Here is a 15,692-nt window from a genome sequence, read left to right as displayed (position 1 = left end):
GCTGAGCTGGATGAGACCCCCTCTGCCAGCAGAGCAGGCTGGAGAGGCAGAGAGCCTTGACCGCGGCCTCCGGGGGCCACAGGACGCGATGCCAGGCCTTCCGGGCAGCACAGCGCGCCTCCTCGTTCAGTCTCACCTCCCTAGGGGCCCTCCTGGCCAGCTCAGCACAGCAGCCCACCCTGCCTGGGCAGAAGGTGCCCCAGTCCCCCTGGAAGGCAGCTTGGAGCACCCAAGCTGCCCCCAGCACATTCCTCCAGGCCCTAGCCCTGGCCCTGCCGGCTTCCCACCCCGGGTTCAGCCCCCAGGAGGCCGGGGTACCCAGCAGGCTGCCCGAGTGGCCGAGAGTGAAACAGCCAACACTGCAGGACCCTGTTCATCCCCAGGATGGGATGGGAGACCCCAGGCCCCTTGCACCTCCAAGATAGCCCCTACTGCCCCAAGGCACCTGGACAGCCCCATGGCCCGGTAGAGCTTGGCCAGGCCTCAGCAGGGCAACTGCTCCCTGGCCCTTCTCACCTCGTGGGTCCACCTGCCCCATGGCCACACCACCATACTCCCTCCCACCCAGAGAAGCACCTCTGCCAGGTGGGCCACGGCTCCCATGGTCCAGCACATCCCCAAGCGATGGCAGTGGTGGGGGCTGGCTCGCGGAGGCCCGAGGGGCCCGGGCAGCAGATCGGGCAGAGGCAGTGCTGGGCAGGAGGGCTCCTCTGTGCTGTCGATCTTGACCCACCTCTTCCTCCTCCCCCTCAGAGCCCCAAGTCTCTCCCAGGCTATCCCCAGGCCCCGCTGCATTGGCCCGATGGCCACCTGCAGCCCCAGAAGGCCCCGGCCGGCCCGCCCATCCTCCAGGGCCCCAGGAGACCAAAAGAAGCTGCATCCTGGGGGCTGGGGAGCTGCCAGCCTCGGCGCCCCCACCTCAGACCAATCCCGGCTAATCCTGCTTGGATCCAACCCAGCGTCCAGAGGATCTAGGCCAAGGGAACGCCCAGCTGCAAGGGGGCCTGGGGAAGGCAGCAGGCTGTCCTGGGCCCCAGGCCTCGAGCCTGAGGACTAAGGGAGGACAGATGGGCCCCTCCCAGGACCCAGAGACACCACCCCAAGGCCTGAGGTGGTTCTCATAGGTCCACCCCTGGGGCCATTACCAGGTCCTGCCTACCCTGGGTGCCCAAGGCTTGTGTCTGTTCCTCTCTGCTCCACCCCAACCTCAGACCCCACCTGCCTCACGCTTACAGGGACCTCCAAGTGGATCCCAAAGCCCAGGATGGAGCAGGCCCAGAGCAGGGACAGAAGTGGCAGCATGTTTTCCCAAAGCCTGGCCCAGTGACCAGCTTCTGCAGGCCACTTCCCCAGGCCATTCTCCCAGGTCACACAGGACACCTCTCTGCTCCAGCTCCCAGCACAGGGGGTGAGCCCAGGGCCCTTGAGCTCTGTCTGTGGCTCCCCAGGTCCTCCCCAGCCCTAGGCCCCTGCTGGCCGTCCAGCCTGGCCTTTCCCCACGCCCACAGGGCTGAGTCATGGGGCAGCTGTTTCCAGGGGCACAGTCACCACTTCATTGTGCCGCCTCCAGACCTGGGAAGGGGTCAGGCCCCACGAGGGCCCACCTATCCACCAGCCAAGTGGCCAAGGGTCCCAGTGGAGCCACAAGCTGCCCAGACAGCCCCAGGGAAGCCACACGTCCTAGGAGCAAACAGTGCTCGGGCTGCCCTGGGGCAGAGGAGGGAAATGGAGGCCTCCACACCTCCGGGATCTCTGGGCATCTCCCTGGCCAGCTCCCCCCGCCAGGCCCCACACGACAGCACAGGCCAGCCCTGCCGGGGGCAGCTGTTGTATGACCACAGCATTCACGGTGAGGAGGACCTCTGGGCCTCCTGTCCCAGCCAGCCCGAGTGGCCCTGGCCTGCCTGTCCCTGGGCAGCAGGAAGCTGGCCACAGAGATCCGATATAATCGACTCAAAGCCAAACCCAGACTCCAATTAGGAGCCCTGGCCAGAGGCCCTACCTCATCTGCTGGCTGGAGGTCAGCAGCAGCCTGTCCTTTCTGCCTTGAATTGGATCAGGGAACCTTCAGCCACTGGGACAGGAAGGGGCATGAGCCCCAGAGTCCCCGGAAAGACAAGCGGCAGGAGCCCCAGACAGCATGGCCACCTGGGGAGGGGGAGCCTGGAACCCCCAGGGAGCAGTAGGACTAGAGCCAGGGAGAGGAAGCAGGCCAAGCTCTGGGGATGCCAGGGCCTCTGGACACCAAGGCTGGGCAGGAGGGCGAGGCCCATACCCGTGGTGTTCCAGGGCCACCACACTCCTCGGCCCTGGGCATGGGGAGAAGCCACCGCGGTTCCCGGCTGCCCTGCTCTGCTCCCACCGTCTCTCCCGCACAGCCCACCAGCTCCGGGAATCCAAGACCAGCTGCTCCCCTCTGCCCTGGGGCTCCCCGCCCCGACACACCTGCTCCCCTCTGCCCTGGGGCTCCCCGCCCCGACACACCTGCTCTCCCCTGGACACACCTGCTCTCCCCTGGCCGGGCCCGTCCCCCAGGGGACAGCGCTCCTTCCCCTGCCCTCCTTCCTCAAGTCACCCACTGGCCTCCCTCTGTGACCAAGGAGGGACGTGGGCGCCTGGATGGGGCTCTGGGAGGGGGCCCAGAGTGAGTGGGCCCGGCCCCAGCCCCACACTGTTGCCGGGACTGTTTCCATTACAGGGAGCAGGGAAGAAGCCCCTGCACCCCATTCTCCTGCCCCCTCCTCAGCAGCCCCAGGCTGTAATCCTCCTCTGACCAGGAGGGAAGGCCCAGCTAATCCGCCTGATGAATGGCTCTGCCCGAGGCTCCCTTCGCTGCCCTGGGGACCAGGTGACCCTCACCCACCTCTGACTAGGGAAGGAACAGATGAATACACCTGCAGCTGCTAATGAGCCAGTGTCTCAAGCTGGGGACGTCACAGGGGAGTCCCAGCCCCGGGCAGCTCTGTCACCACGCAGTGTAGCTGAGCCAAGACCAGCACAGTCAGAGGCCACTTGCCAGGCCCCTGGTCCCTCTAGGCTCAGGCCCACTGAGATACAGGCAGGCCTGACCACCCAAGCCAGGAGAGTCACCTACCTGACTCCTGACACAGAGCGGGGAGGCTGCTCCCCAAGAGCCAGGACAGCCCTGCCCCCTCCAAGCCAGCCAGGACCCCACAGCCACACAGAGCCTCCCAGCAGCACCAGTTACACTCAGGGCCCAGGCCAGGGACCAAAGAAGCCCCCACCCCAATTGCAGCCTGAGAGCTACCCAGAAGATTCCTGGAGGCCAGCCCCATAACAAGTCACAGAGGGACTCGGTGGGCCCAAGGCCCCTCCACGGCACACCCTAGCTCACCCTGCCTGCCCGGCACGGGGCACCGACTGCCCTGCGCATCTCCAGTGGGGCTGAGAGCACTACGCTTGGCCCTGTGTTTCCCACAAGGCCCTGACCCCAACTGTAGTCCACACATAGGTGGCCCAGGCTCAAGCCTGATCCAGGACACTTGACGCAGACTGCCCAGCTGTCCTGTGCCACCCCTGCAGGCTCAGGGGCTAAGGAAGCACCCACACTTGGCCACATTCACATGGAGGCCAGAGCTAAACCCAGTTCCCAGTCCAGGCCACCTGAGGGCCAGCAGCCCTGGTCAGGAAGGCCAGGGTCCCACTCCGACTCTCCCAGGTCCCTCCTCAGGCTGCACCCCGCACACCCCAGTGGTACCCCATCCCCTGCCACAGCCACAGGGTTCCCAAAACCCCTCAACACAGATCTGACCTGTTCCTGGTTCCTCTCCTTCACCCAGCACCCAGCTGCCCTGTGGGAAGTGGGGTAGGGGCCAGGGATGGACAGGAGAGGGCCCAGGCCACATAGCTTGTTCCAGGAGGGGCAGGAGCCAGTGGGCTTCCGGGCCTCCAGGCTCGGCCAGCTCTAGCCCTCTCCTAGAGAACCTGTGCCCAGATGCCCAGGACAGATGGACAGACAGACAGGACCATCTGAAGCTGGAAGAAGGGACAGGGAGAGTTCCATGAGCCTCAGGCCCCCGTTTGATTCCGAGAGGGCACTGTGACCCTCCTCAGCTCGGCTCTGCCCCTGCTGGCCCCGACAGCCTGGCCTGGAGAGTGGCCAGGCGACAGGTGCCCCTGGGCGCCTCCACCCCTGGGCTTCAGTTTCCCCTTATCAAAAAGTGTCCCCTGCGGCCGCGGTGCCCTCCTTCCCAGAACTCGCGCAGGACACACAGCACCTGCATGAAGGAGGACAAGGCCACACTGCTGGAGGCAGGGCAGCTGAGTGGCCTTGTGGTAGAGATGGGCACTGTCTTCACAGCAGGACCCGTGGCAGCGGCCACAAGGCCAGAGACAGCCCAGCACCTCCGCCTCTCCCTGGGGCAGGCTGGAGAGCCCACCAAGTCCACAGATTGCAACCACAGGCTTTGTGGCCCATGCACACACGTCCCGGGCCACCCTCAGGTGCCACGATGCCCCCTACATGAGCCAGGAGCAGGAACTACAAGGAACGGCACCCGATGCACACGCACTCATAGTGAGCAGTCAGGCTGGGCACAGGGGCACCGTCTGCCCTCCTGGTGCCCTCTCCCAGGACTTCCACAGCAGCCCTGGCCCACCAAGGCCTGGCTGTCCCCCCGCCAGGCCTCTTCATTGTCCTCTTTGCCTTCCTGAAGGCCCTTCAGCGGGTCCCTTCCCATGTCTGCCTAAGCAGAAGGGTCAGCAGCGTGGGACACGAGCCGAGGCTCCCCTGGCCCTCCCAGTGCCGCCTCTCGATCTGCGAACCCAGCTCAGCACACAGGGGGTGCCCAGGTGGTGCCTGGGGAGGAAAGGAGGTAGGAGGAAGCAGCCCCAGCCCAGCCCTGCAGGGCGCCCACCGGGATGAGGCCGGCCCCTGCCCAGCGCCGCTCGGGAGGCAGGGAGGGAGGGACGGGCCCACACACATATGGCCGAGATAATTTAAACGTCTGAGAGCAGCAGCGCGTCCCCCCGCACGTCTGGGCGCCTCCTCCCCAACTATTTTTACTTATCAGGGAGTGTGAGTCGACTCCTCCAGCCCTCCCCAGAGGGACCCCGGGCAGCTTGCTGGGAGACGATGGCAGTGGCCAGCCCAGGGTCATTTGATGGGGTCAGCCCCAGACAAGCTTGGGAAGAGACATCAGGGACAGGTGCTTTGCTCAGAGGACACAATTTCCCCCAGCAGCCCCCTTCCTGCAGGGCAGGCTGCTGGCTTTCAGCAGGGAGCTAAGGGTTCTCTTGGGGAGGGAGAGGAGGGGAGGGGAGGGGAGGACCCAACCCTATGGCGTGCAGCTCCACAGCTAGGACAGAGCCGCAGGGCAGGCTGGCCAGGTCTTGCTGTGCCCACTTGGGCAGCTTCTGTCCACCCTGCCTTCTCCCACCAGAGCTCTCAGACCCCAGAGCCAGGCAGGGACAGCGAGCAACCCAGGGAGTGGAAGAGGGTCCCCTGTGGCCATCCATGCTCCATTCACCACACACCTGGCTCACCCCGGCCTGACCTTCCACCTGCTCCCAAAGGTCCCTGGGGCTTGTGCAGCCAGCTCCTGCTGTTGCGTTAGGCGTGGGGATGGCAGCAACCTGGCCATCCTCAGCTCCCGGCATTAGCTCCGGGATCCAGCCCCACTTGGCCCAGGGAGAGCACTCACAGGGCCTCTTATAGTCTCACCACCAATAGGGACTTAGGGATGGACACCGTCTGACGGACAGAGGTCCACAGGTGTCCAGCTGCACGCAAAGGTGCTGAACATCAGGAGCTCTCAGTCCCAGGGTGGTCCACACAGCCTGCAGTGGCAGAAATGGACAGGACATTCTCTGAGGCCGGGTAGCCACTGTCCAGCACATCCCCTCAGAGAAGGCCCTTCTTGTGTAGGTGGCCCTGTGCTCCTGCCCCATCCCGTCCCCTCCAGGCAGTCTGGCCACAGGAGGAAGTGCCTTCAACCCAGGGAGGCCCCCACATCAGGCCTTCCTCTGACTGCCCAGCAGAGCCCGGGCCTCCTTTCAGCCCCAGGGCCAAGTCCAGCCTCAGTGAGGGTCCCTCCAGAGAATGCGCCTCTCCCTGCCCCGCACAGCCCCAGCTGGTGGCATGTGGCAGCTCAGCTCACAGTGGTGGCATTAATCACACTCGACAGTCCTCCAGGAAGAGGACTCTATTAATAGCCCATTTCACAGCTCCCTGCTCCCGCAGGCGCCCCTCAGCCCCATGTCCCTGGGGCCCTGTCCCTCACACCAACAACTGGCTTTCCCGAGCCTCAGTTCTCGTCCCCTCGCCCTTGAGCAGGCCTGGCTGAGCAGATGCACACACACTTGGCCACGGCTCCCTGAAGACAGGTGCACGGCCAGCATGGGGGACAGGTCTGGCCCCCACGCCACTGCCCAGGACACTCCAGGAGGAACTGGAGAGGGAGTAGCCTTGGGGTGGGGCTCTTTAAACCTGGAAGGTCACCAGATGGAGCCCTGGGTGGGGGGCCCGAAACTCCCAGGGAGAGTCCTCCAGGCTGTGGGCAGAGCCAACCCCACGTTTCTCCTTGCTGCCTGGAGCCCAGGTCAGGCAGGAGGGATGGGCAGCCCGAGTGGGGCCAGGCAGAGCCTGGGAGAAGAAAACACGGGAGGGCTGAGCACCTTGGGTGAGTCCTCGCCTCTGGGGCACTCCACCCTGCCAGAGCAGCCCAGGCCACCGGGAGGCCAGGGAGCAGCTTCCTGAGAGCCCTGGGTCCTCCACAGCCCCACAGCACTCACAGGTAGCCAGTGGGGGGCGTTCTGGAGACAGAGCTGGCCCTCCCAGTCCGTCTCCCTAAAGGCTCCCGGCATCTCATGAAGTCACAATGCCCCGAGACCCTTGGAGGTCCACGGGCTATGAGGCCTAAGCAGGCTACAGGACCCGCCCCCAGGAATGAGTGGCCTGCTCCCCTGAGCTGGGACCCCACCCTCACACCCCAGGACCTTCCGGTCTCCTTCTGGGTGGAGCTGGAGGGCTCCCGGGGCCAGCTACTCCTGCCCCTGAGCAGCTCCTGTCCCCTGAGGCTGTCCACCCCACAGAAGGCCCTGCCCTAGGGCCTTCACCTGGCTGGTATGGGGTCCCTGTGCCCAGGAGGTGACTTTCCACGAGCCAGAGAAAACATCCCACCCAGGAATGGGGCTGCAGCCCGGCCTGCCCCCCACGTTCCCCACACAGGAAGTCCGTGCAGCCTGTGGAGCGCCCGCGTGGGCCGTGCTGGAAGCCGGATCCCAACAGATGCGTCCAGTTACTCAGCCCCTCCTCAGCCCCTCCCAGCCAACCACGGTGAATGCAGGCACATCCCTGGGACCCTGGCCCCCTACTCCTGCCCAGGAGGAGACACTCCCTGGGTGGGGGCCAGCCCTGGTGCTCCAGGGGAAGAAGCAGGAGCTGGGAGTGTCCCCACGTCCCCATGGTGCTCTGTCCTCGGCCGCACACTGTGACTAAAAGGACCACGCCAGCGTGGCTCTTCCCTGCAGCACCAGGCCCTTGCCCAGAGGATGGAGGCTCAGAATGGGCCGAGCTGCCCCTGCTGTACCCTCCCTCCTTGGCCAGGTCCCCTCCCCTGGGGGCTTGCAAACCCAGGCTGAGTCTCCCTGACCCGGGGCCTGGGGACCACCTGTAGCTGAGAGCCCCTGCCCCATTAATGGCCAGCCCAGGACTCTGCCTCTGGGGGCTCTCGTGGACCAGGTGGGCCAGACATGACAGCCAGGCCCCCCAGGGGCCATCTGCCGTGGAGACTGCCCCCCTGGAGTGGGGCTATGGTGGGGAGTGCCCAGAGCAGGAGGAACCCCTCAGAGCACCTGCACCAACAAGAGCCCAGCCACACTGCCCTCCCTCCGTGAAGGCCTCTCAGCCTGGGAGGGGGACACCCATCCTGGGGCAGGGCACAGGCCAGGCCTGGAACCCCACGGGGGGGCCACAGCCCCTTTCAGGGACCCTCTGTGGAACACTTCGCAGACACACTGGCTTCAGGTGCTCGCCTGCTATCCTGTGAAGTGGTCCCACACTGTCCCTCTTGTCCCTGGAGGCTCAGAGAGGGTGGGTGTTCCGTATGAGGGCACACAGGGCTCCCAACTGCCCCAGCTCCTCCCAGGCATCCATGCCAATCAGAAGTCAGAACGAGTCAGGTCCACAGCCACCAGGAGACCCCTCCGCTCTCCCGGAAACCGCCCGGGAAGGAAGCTCTTCCTGCCGTTCCGCTTCACCCTTGGCGCTCCCACACCTGGCCCGGAGCCCCCACACACTCCTGCATTTGGGGCAAACGGAAACTCTGCTCCAGGGAGGCTCTGCGCTGCCTGCCTGCCTGCCGGGCTGCTGACGCCAGCTCAGAAGCCCTGCGGGCAGCCCCTTCTCACGCCCAGCCTGGATTCTGCGGGCAGCCCTGGGCAGCCTCAGGGCTTATCACCCTGCTGTTCTGCATGGTTGCCTAGGGCAATGCCCGTTCCCCAGGTGGGGAAATGGGACAGATCTGAGCAAGAATGTTTGACGCCAGGGAGGACCATGCTGCCCTGTCCATGGTGCTGACTGAAGCTCAGGCACGGGAAGCAGTGGGGTTGGGCCAGGAGAGCAGCCCCACTGGACACCCCAGCTCCCTCAGATCTGCCCCCTCCAGGCTGGCGTCCGGGGGCGAGTCAGGCCAGGGTCACCTCCTCCAGCGGCTCACCTGGGCCTCCGTACCCTCTGCAGGGGCATCTGCCTGCAGGATGGCGGCTGGGGCTGTGGAGGGCTGGGGCTGGGTAGTCATGGGGGAATGGGGTCATCGTATGGTTCCTAGAGACCCGAGGGGAGGGGTCCAGCCTGCTCTCGCAGTCGGGGGTCCACCAACACCATTCTGGCCCTGGAATCCCACAGGGAGGGTCGCAGTCCTTTTCAGGAACCCTCCTGCCTGCTTACCTTGGTCCCGGGTGAGCCCGCCGGGGGCCCCGGGCTCTGCCATGGCCCACGGGCACCAGCCCCACTGTTACCGGCTCAGCCCGAGGGGGCCAGGGCCCCGCGCTGGCCCCCAGCACCCTCCAAGCCCTAGCCTGAGCCGGGGCGCCCTGCTCACAGCACCCATACCGTTCAAAGCCTGCTGCCCGCGCCGCCAAGGCCGGCACGCGGGCTGAGGAAGGGAGGGGAGGGGGCGGGGCGAGGCGCCACGGCCACCACTGGGACCGCCCCTCTCGCGGGAGCCCCGCCTGCCCTTAACCCTTGGCTGCCCGACGGCGGCCCGCCCAGGCTGCTGTGGGCACCAACAGCTTCGGGGTCTCAGGCGGCACTAAGCCAGCTGGCTCAGAGGCCAGAAGGGGAGGTGGAGCCGGCTCCCTCCTGCCAGCAGCTCCAGCGACCACCTGCCATCCATCCTTCCCCCTCCCTCCGGGAGGCAGCCCTCATACTCAGGAATAACTACACCCGCTGGGGGCAGGAGCCAAAAGCCCTGTCTGGCAACACCCACCGGATTACCACAGGGCCCCGTGGGCTGGATCCAGAGTGCCCCAGGGCTGAGACTTCAGGGGTAGCTCAGGTGACATTCCACCAGCTGCCCGGGGCTGAGGGTGTCCAGCCTCCTGGGGGCCTGGCCCCAGGGCCAGCTCCTAGTAAAGGCTCTAACCCTTTTTGCATCAAGTCCCCCCACCCCACCGTGTCCAGGGGTGCCCTGGCTAGTCCTCACCACCTGGCTGTGCAGGCTCTGGCACCAGGGGATGCTGAAGGGTGGACCCTACTGCCCTGGCACAGGGACCTGTCAGGTGCCCAGGACCAGAGGCTGAGGCCTGTGCTGAGCTGCACCCCCTCCCATCTCCTGGCCCGTCATCAAGCCCTGCCACCCCAGGACCTGTGGGGAGCTACCCTGCTGCCAGGCACAGCCCCACTTTCTACACCCCTGACCCCAGCCATCCCTGCCTGCAGCCAGCCTGGCAGGGTCCAGGGGGCTTGGGGCCACTCATAGAGATGCTGGGCCCCGAGGTGGGGAAGGCCAGGCAGGAGGACAGGCCTGAGCAGCAAAGCTCAGGGCTGCCTCTGGGCTCGCAGAGCCACCACTTTAGGGTGTGACGGCCTCCTGCCCAGCGAGGTCCCCAGGTGCGGAGGGGGAGGAAAGCCAGTACCAGTCTTGCTGCCAGCTGTGTCCTGCCCAAGGAAAGCCCCTGGGCCTGGCTGCCTGGCACCCTTAAAGGGCAGCCTTCCCCTCCACTGACACTCATGGTGCCTTGACAGCACTCTGGGACCTGTCCTCTGACGGACCTGTGTCTCTCAAGGCCACACCAGCCGGGGTCCCAGGGCCTGTGTCCACACCACTGAGCAGAGCCACTGTAAGGAGCATCCTCCTGTGGGCACCAGTCTGAGTGAGGGTCTTTGCTGGCCAGGGCAGGAGAGGGCCCTGTGGTAGGGTCAGCCAGGCCAAGAAGAGGGAACCAGTCCATTAGTGTGGCCAGAAGCCAGGGAGCAGCGGGGGTGATCCAGGTCACCCCACACCTGGGCAAGTCCTCCAGGAGAGAGCCAGCGGCACCACATCTCAGGGCAGGAGAAACTGAGGCAGGGAGGGGGAGCTCGGGAGAGGAGACAAGAGAACCGAAAGCAGGGACGAGGGACGAGGGACACTCAGGCCCCCCTCTGTCTCAGGGACGGGGTGCAGAGCCCAGCTCCTACCTCCTGGAGTGGGTGAAGGCACACTGGAAAAGTCGGGTGAAACCCAAGTTCAGACTCTAATGAATAATCCATCTGCGTGGCCAGCCCCGCCCCCTGCACTCAGCCGGGAGATGATTTCCGCTACCACAGCTGCGATTAAAGGGGTGATTAAAACCCTGCTGCACATGTTAATTTGCCAAGATTCTCTCTCCTAGGCCTCCTTTCTGGGCCTGTAGGCAGAGTTCCGACTTCAAGAGCCTGAGGCCCAGGAGGGGCCGCTCGGTGGTGAGGAAGAAGCTGAGGTCCCCAGGTCGAAGCTTCTCCTCTGAAGAGGACCACGGGAATAAAGTCAGGACCCCCATCCTCTCTGGGGTCCTGAGATCAGGAGCAGGGTCACCACACTGCCCTGCTGAGCCTAAGCTCCTGCTGCAGAGAAAGGGCAGTCCCCCGCCCCTGTGGACCCCGCTCCCTGGGATGCGACCTGGCCGCTGGCTGCCCCCTCCCTGCAGGGCCAGTCTAAGGCTGCATCTGGCTGTGGGCTCCCACTGGGCCTGCCCTTTGCTGGGCAGGCACTGCCAGGAAAAGGACCAGAGGACACAGGTGCAGAGGTTCTGGGCCAGGCCTGCGGGTGGACAGAGCCCATCCCCTCTCCGTGCCCTGGCGTTCAATGGGAATACTACACACGTGTTCACACGTGTCCCAGACTGAGGCTCTGTACCACATGTAGCCACTCCACCCTCCGGGATATCACTGATAACCCAGGTGTCCTCCTTGGCAGAGGTGACCCTGAGGGTCCATTCCCTGTTCTCTTGTGTTTCCTGGGAGGTGACCACCACAGCTTCATGCTGCCCACCCAAGACCCCACACAGTGTCCCCTTCTAGTCTCTCTCAGTTGGCAGGGAGGGCGTTTCCTGGCCCGACAGACTGGAGAGAGGCCCCAGGAGGGCCAGGGAGCTGCCCAGCATCCCACAGCAGCAGGAGGCAGCCGAGCCTGGGCGGAGCCCAATCCCAGTTCCCCCAGGACAGGATTTCCACTTGCAGCTTCGCAGTCCGCCCAATAGTAGACCTCCTGGTGACCTGAACAGATGCCCTCCACCTCCAGTGCCCAGATGACCTGGAGGGAGTTCCGCGGCCGTGCCTGCATCAGGATGACCGGCTCAGGGCCCGCGCTTATGACAGCAGGGGTGGGACTCCGGAACTCGGCCTCCGAGAGGATGGGGCCCAGGGAGGCCTTCAGCCCTCGGGAGACGGCCCCAGGCACCTCTCCCAGCTGGACTGGGCTGCAAGCCTTCCCCTGGGGTCCCAGAGCCCTCTGCTGACCAGAGGGCAGCACTGCAGGCTTTCTGGGGCAGCCAAGAGCCCACCGCTGGGTGGTCCAGAGTGAGAGCCAGCTGGGGGTGGCCTAGACGTGGTACAGGAGATTTCAGGGGGAAAGGGCTTCCAATGCCACTGTAGACAGGAGCCCAGCTCAGCTCAGAGAGACTCGCAGGGCAGTGCCCACATCAGGAGGCTGGAAACCCCGGTTCCAGTCCTGGGGGCCTCTGTGTACCCTGAGGGAATTCACTGCCCATCTGGCCTCCCTATCTGCATCTGTCAACCTGGGAGGGCTGGCCAGCCCCAGCCTTGAGGAGAAGGACCCTGGGGAGGGCAGTGGGCTCTCTCAGGGGGTTTGGTGGAGCCAGGCATTCTTGCACCCGAGGTCCAAGTGCACTGCCCTCTCTGGTGGCCACCTCTGTGAGTAGGGCCAAGAGCTCTGGCTCTGCTGTTCTCGGGATCACAGGCCTGGCCTAGGCCTGGGCAGCAGCAGCCTCCAGAATCAAGAGGCCACAAAGGAGTGGGGCCTTGGCACCCTCAGAAGCCTTTGGGGGCCTCTCATCCTTGGAGAGGTAAGTCTCTCAGGAAAGTCAGGCTGCTCCCAAGGGCTGGGTGCCCCAGATGCGCCTGTCCACCCAGCTGAGCAGGCAGGGTGCTGTGGCTTACCCCCCAGCACAGCACCGGGCACAGCCAGAGCCTGGTGTGTCTCTGTTTCTGCACCTCTGCCGCCACTTCAGAATGTCTGAGTCAGGAGGCCTCTGGAGGCCACCAGCTCTGCTTTCCAGGTAGGAGAACCGAGGTAGAAGTGTCCTGTCCAGAGCTTCAAGCTTCGCAGCTGAGCAGGGGCAGAAGCAAGAGCCCACAGCTTGCCCTCCAGGTGGGCCAGTCCCCAGCGGTCACCGTGGCCCTGCTGACCCTCAAGCAGTTGCCCCAGGATCAGCCTTGCACGGACGCCAGGACTCCCTCTCCAAAGTGCCAGGTGTGTAAAGGTGGAAGCACCAGGGCCCAGGTGACAAGGTGGTGCTCACAGCCCCAGGTGACAAGGTGGTGCTCACAGCCCCGATGCCAAGAGACACAGGGCCAGCAGCCCGTGTCTGAGACTTGTATTAATCATTCAGCATCAAAGCCATTCAGTGTTGCTTCTTGCCTAGTCCAAGAGTCCTGCCAACGTCACAGCTTCTGCTGGGAGACTGAGCTGCCCCGGAGGGCCGGGCCGGAGGCCAGACCCACCCCCCACGGTACCGGCTGAACAGCCTCTTGCCCTGGGACCTGGCGGGGGTGGAGGGTGCAGGCAAGTGGCTCACTGGGTGAGGCAGGGAGGCTGGTCTTTGGGGACACCCTTCCCCCCAGGTCCCAGCATGTCCCCAGTTCAAAGGTCCCTTGCTGCCTTGACCCTCAGATCCCACGTGGAGTCAGACCCACTGATGAATGTGACCCAGGTCTTGGCTCTGAGCTTCAGCGGCTACACAGAGGCCCACAGCCTGGAGAGGAGAAAGATGGGCCAGGAAGCAGCTGGCCTGAACACAGCACCCCTCAAGTGAGGGCTGTCGGACCGAGGACGGGCGGCCACCCGGGCCAGCGTTCACCACGCCCAGGCAGAAGACAAGAGGCTGGAGGTGGGGACCACAGAGGTGCGAGGCAGCACGAGGCGTGGGGTCATTCTGGCTGGACCATCACTGCCCCAGAGCACCCTGGGCTGCCAGGGCAGGAGGACAGCTGCCATCCCAGGTCCAGCCAGAGAGCAGGGGCTGCAGATGGCCCCCGTTTGGGGTAAGGCTGTGGAGGCTGGAGTCAGGGTGACAGTGCTGTGGTGCCTAAGGAGGTGGAGTCCAGGAGATGGAGGCCAGGGGGTGGAGGCCAGGGCAGCCAGAGGGTCAGGGAGCTTCGGAAAGGCTCTGGCCTGAATCACCACTGCCACTCACCCAGGTATCGGGTCAGGTTCCACGTGGGCCCACGGCAGCCGGCTCTACCCAGGCAAGCTGCAGCCAAGGCATACTCACAGCCGCCAGGCTCCACGCTCCCCAGGAGGCCTCAGCCCCACCCAGGACCAGTGGGAGGGCCAAGGTCAGCAGGTCAGGGTCCTTTCCTGGGCTGCAGCGGCCCCAGCAGACCTGAGGCAGCCAGTGCTGCCCTGGCTGCCCTCCCTGCCTCCCCGCACCAGGCTGACCTAGATTCTGTGCCCAAGTGCGGCAACCATGCAGAACTTCAGCCAGCCTGGCACTGAGACAGGTGGGCAGGAGTCCAGGACCAACTCGGCCAAGCAGCTACCAGCAGGGGTCCAGGACACACCCGCTGCAGGGTCCGGTGGGAGCTGCCCACCATCTGCCCCCCTTCCCAGTCTCTCCCTCTACAGGGCTCCCAAGGTCTCTCCCAGAGAGGGCCTCTGAGAGGCTCTGGCCCACTGCCCACGAGGCTGGCCCTACCCCAGGGCTGGAGGAAGGGGAGAGGGCAGGGTCACCCACTGCTCAAGGGCCCACCTGCACCCAGTGGCCAGGGCTCAGCAAGGCTGTGAATCTGCTGGAAGCCCTTCCTGAGACCAACTCCACAGCCCCAGCCTCTCTCCAGACCCAACAGCCAGTCCTGCAGGAGCGCTGCCTCCCAGCCGCCCCAGCCGGTGCTGCAGTACCATGTGCTCGGGCAGCTGGTCTTTACGCCCAGGGACTGCTCCAGCCCTTTGGCCACTCACGTGGATTAAAACCACAAAAATCTTGGAAAACAGAAGCACATGGACCCTGCATGCAAATGTATGCAAATAAGCCCTGGTCCAGGGGGCCTGGCAGGCCCACAGAGCAGCTACCCCAGTGCTGAGACAGGACAGTCCCTGCCATACTTCCCTGCCCTTCTCCCTCCTCCCTGATCCCACCCCCATGGCCAGCAAGCCTTTATGAAGCACCTACTATGTATCAGGGATGGCTGAGGACTGGGGAGGCTGCAATGAGCCAATCAGAAGCAGTTTCCAACCCCAGAAGGCATCTGCTGGTAGAGGGCAGAGCCGTGGCAGTTGACCTGGCTCCGTGGGGAGCTCTAGGAAGTGGGCCCAGGGTCCCAGAGCATTTGGAAGGTCCTGGAAACAAGAGGCCTCTCCCCTGGAGAGCAGGGGCTCTTGGAGGCCTGGGGTGCAAAGGATAGCTCTGAGTATGCAAGCCCAGCCCCACTGGGGAGCAGCTAGGCCCAGCACTGGAGGCAGGGAAACGGAGGGCAGGAAGTAGCCTAAACAGCTGGATCCTGCCAGCAGGGCACCTGGCCCAGGACGCAGCTCAGCGCACGTGACCGGAGCACCAGGGCCAGAAGCCCATGTGGCAAGACACTGCTGACGGACTCTGCCCTTGGCCATCAGCGCCTGCCCCTCACTGTGCCACAGATGGACAGTTCCATCACCAGAGCCAAACTGAAACTACCTCCAAATGCTGCCGGCCCCAGGCATTCCACAACGATCTCCTCTCACTTGCTAGTTATGTGCTGAATGTGTCCCCAGTGTGCTTTTCAAACACCCTGGTTCCATTCAGAAGCCACCGCTCGGTGTCTACTGGTAGAAGGAGAACCAAGACCAACCTGAGTGGGAGCTCTGGGGTCCCCAACAACAAAACAGAAGGCTCCCAGCAGAGAGGGCGTGGTCAGGGAGCTCATCACCTGGCACCACGGGCAGAGCGCAGCTGGCTCCTAGACTCAGTGGACTCCCAGCAGGTGGTGAGAGCGGGTAGCCATGAGGTTCCACGGGGCCCGAGGCCCACCAGAGCCCCACCCCCAGCGGACCGTGGCC

The sequence above is a fragment of the Urocitellus parryii genome, chromosome 11 (genome assembly GCF_045843805.1).
Source record: "Urocitellus parryii isolate mUroPar1 chromosome 11, mUroPar1.hap1, whole genome shotgun sequence".
In the NCBI taxonomy this organism is placed as follows: Eukaryota; Metazoa; Chordata; class Mammalia; order Rodentia; family Sciuridae; genus Urocitellus; species Urocitellus parryii.
Note: the sequence above shows the minus strand (reverse complement) of the source record.